This window comes from Papilio xuthus, unplaced genomic scaffold (genome assembly GCF_000836235.2).
Source record: "Papilio xuthus unplaced genomic scaffold, Pxut_1.1 DF826762.1, whole genome shotgun sequence".
NCBI lineage: Eukaryota > Metazoa > Arthropoda > Insecta > Lepidoptera > Papilionidae > Papilio > Papilio xuthus.
The window spans coordinates 49,541-53,418 of record NW_013531887.1 but is presented as its reverse complement, the minus strand read 5'-3'; the positions used below and the strand labels follow the sequence as shown (position 1 = coordinate 53,418).

General features: G+C 34.7%; 1 long non-coding RNA gene across 1 annotated transcript; it reads right to left on the bottom strand.

The window, feature by feature from the left end:
- Positions 1-2,206: 2,206 nt before the first annotated feature.
- On the bottom strand, positions 2,207-3,124 carry LOC106122913 (uncharacterized). The gene is made up of 3 exons (XR_001228124.1): positions 3,021-3,124; positions 2,653-2,794; positions 2,207-2,459 (listed from the first exon to the last, which is right to left on the bottom strand). It is a non-coding gene; the product is annotated as an uncharacterized LOC106122913 (long non-coding RNA).
- Between the last annotated feature and the right edge of the window lie 754 nt (positions 3,125-3,878).

Here is a 3,878-nt window from a genome sequence, read left to right as displayed (position 1 = left end):
ATCTCCGATTCGGGGCATAACTACTGTGTAATATACTTGAAAACTCCAGACTTATTATTATTAGAATTATAAATTTATACAAAATAATTTATATTAAATATGTATGAAAACGTTAAATCGATAAAAACCATACTGTAGGTAACATTACAACACAATACAACACTACTTAGCGCCGCCGTTTAGATAAGTTTTAACATTGTTTATCTTACTACCCTTGTTCAACGCATGTTCATTCGCTACGAAATACGTTTTAAACTACCACTGATTTCAATAGCATCATTAACTTTAATCAAATTGTAGTTCTAAATAAAACTATAATTTAATATGCACAGGTAAACACATTAAGAAATATAATACGAGTATAAGTCAAAATGATAATAGCCATGGGCGTGTACTTACGTTTTAAGTTTGGTTGGCATCCCACTTCTGATATATAAGACGCACGATATATCTGGGTTTCAGGATGTCTTACTCAAGCAAAACCAAATATTATATTCACTGCTTTATTTTCACTTTTGCCACAACCTTCCACTTCAACCGCTCGATGCCGAATGTCCAACCGACCTCCTTCTACCTCCCAGCTCTCGATAAATTATCCGTCCCTCTCCCCGACAGCTTAAAGTGTTGCCCGTACAATTAGCGAACCCTAATATTAGGGAACCCTAACACGTTATAATTTATGTAAGAAATCTGTAATGCTTCGGTGCACTTAATTGCATTCAAGGATGGCACCGTTTTTTTGGCCCTAATCACGGGCAGTCGACTGTGGCTAAGGTCAGTACTGTACCTGATCGATTTCTTAATTTCATCAGAATTATTACGATAATCAAGAGGACCAGGTGTTTTGTTGAGTTTACGATGTTAAGAATAGTGGGTTTGTTCGCTTTCTTTGTTGTTTCGAGTGGTTTTTACGTTGCTAATGGTGAGTTTTGTATAATTTTTTGATAGTTATATAATGTGTTGCCTACCTTTAATCTATAGAAGAGGGGACACATCCATTCCTTCGTCAAATCCACTATCTTTTCCATCCTTTCCTTATAAGAAATGGGTGAGAAGGGAAAGTGAAGATACTGTTATCTGTCTTTTCGAAGAGAAAAAGATGATATTTTCTGGAGATAATATACCAATTGTAATAACCAATTAAATAGAAAACAAACGTGCGATAAATTGGAGTATTATTTTCATAATAAAGTAAAATATACATATAATTAGCTTTTGTCAGCAACTTAATTGCAGAATTAAGAAAATCTTATACATCGTTGATTATAATTATGAATCTAGTAATTTGTAGTAATTTTATGTATTACTAGTATTTAAGAGCTAAGCTTAATAAGGTCAAGAATATAAAGCGTATAATTATGTGTTTAATGTATATATCGACCTAATTAATTGCGGTAATTGATAAAATAATTAATTAGAATGTTCTGTAAAGATAACACATTTGATAGAATATTAGTAATTAATTAGTTAATTAAGCCTTTATAATTATGCTTACAAGTTACATGACCTATTTATATGTTCGTTTTCTCTATATAGAGTTAAAATATTTATTAGTTGGAATATCTCCATCTCTGTAAAGAAGTTGTGTGAAGAAAGCTTGATGTTTCGACCAAATCTTAATTTTATGTATATAAAAGAAAGTCGTGTTAGTTACACAATTTATAACTCAAGAACGGCTTTACCGATATGTTTGAAAATTGGTGAGGAGGTAGATTAGAGCCAGGAGACGGACATAGGATACTATTTATTCATTTATGCCTTAAAGAGCTGCTTTTTATTTAACTTACTAAAATTATTAATGCGAATGTTTAGATGGATGTGATGTGGATGGAGGGCTGGGTGTTTGAAAATATCTCTAGAACGGTTGAACGGATTTCGATTAAATTTGGCATACATATAGAACATAGTCTGAAAGAACACATAGGCTACACTAATTAAGTTTTTTTTGTATAATGTAACCACGCGTACGGAGTCGAGGGCGATAACTAGTATGTTATAACGATAAAAACCAAACGACCACAGTTACATAAATATTGGTTACTAGATATCGCCCGCGATTCCCTTCGCGCGGAATTATAAAAATTTAATAAGTAACGTACGTGTTATTTCAGACTATGTTCCAAATCTATGCCAAATTTCAGCAAGATGTATGCAGCCGTTCTGGAGATACCTTTAATGAAACATCCATCCATCCATTCATCCAACAATCGCATTTTTAATATTAGTAAGATTTAGTTTAACTGAAAATATACTGATTTGCTTCGACTAAGAACACTCTGTATACTTTCTTCCTATCGATGACACAGACGGACTTGAAGCAGCAAATATATTTGTGAACATATTATTGAAAAGCCCTAAAAGATGATGTTAACTTTTCAAGTAGATCTTGCAATCCTTGATGTCTACACATAACAGAGAGCACGCACCCGCTCTGAGGATACGCTCGCACCAAACCTTTCCTGAAATCAAAACAAAATGTGTACGAATATTTATATTAACTCTAACTTATTATGACTCCGCTGGCGTAGCCACCCAAAGTGTATCTTGGCTTCCAATACAAGAGGTAGCCTAAGCCTGTCCTGTATCTCACGGCGTCTCTCCAGTGGTATCTGAAGCTATTGGTCGATTGACTCTTATCCAAATGTATCATACTTGCAGTAACATCCAGCTCTGCAGTGTGGTAGCCGCTTAGGAATAGTCTTAACCCTGCTGTTGCGTTCCGCCGTCTGCCAGCATGTATACTCCTCGTAGAATGAACACGACTTGTAGATCTCATCATGAGGACATTCGTTTTCTATTTGAAAATTTTTATAAATAATTTGTCTTAACACAACTATATCGAACCCATTTTTAACTTTTAAAGAAGATAAAAGGGATGAAGTAATTGGTGAAATTTAAGACGAGTTATAAAATAATATTAAGAAACATTTAAATAAAAAAAATAAATCATGTAAAAACTGGTAGGAAATTAAATCAATTGTACTGAAATAATAAATAAAAAATCACCAAAAGTAACTTACTAAGCATATTACAATCTAACTTCCTGATATAAAAACACAAAAAAGCAAACAGCAATATAAAATATTTCATTGAAAAAAACTCAATAAGTGTTTACAAGATGACAAATTCAAGGCAATAGGAAGTATAAGGTGATTATTTATTGGTCATGCGTAACGAAATCACTTGCCAATAATTAAATGATTTTACGCTACGTGTTTATATGAGATTGTTTTAAACAGTACAACAATAAAAGGAACTTTAAATTAATACAATTCAATCGTAAAATATAGTAAAATGTTCACAATAGAAAACCACAACAATGTACCAAAGAGTTAAATTAATCAAATTTTCGTGAGACATTATACTAAACTGATATATAAACACGGCTAAACACTCACGTATATACGTCCGGTGACGGCACCGACTAGTTTCGAGCCCATCGGGGGCCCTTCATCAGGATGAGTGGTACTGGTATTATTTCGCGGACGCGGCCCGTCGCTCATTGAGAGCGACGGGCGAGCGAGCGTATACGTACGTATGACATACATTTATCTGACGTTTTTACGGTGAGGGAAAACATCGTGATGCAACCTGCACATATTTGAGAAAAGATTCAAGGATACGTGTGAAGCCAACCCGCACTGGGCCAACGTTGACTATGGTCTAGTCACCTCGCTTAGGACAGGAGCCTACTCCGAGGCCCTCACTGGGGGCATATAGTGAGCTGATAATAACCATAGGTGAAATTCCTAAAAAGGCTTGTATATGATTTTATTTTCTCAGAGGAATGTCCAACTAACGAAGAGTATCTCCTGTGTGGTTCATCTTGTCCGTACAACTGCACCAATCCGCCGGAGAAGGTGGTTTGTGCTCAGGAG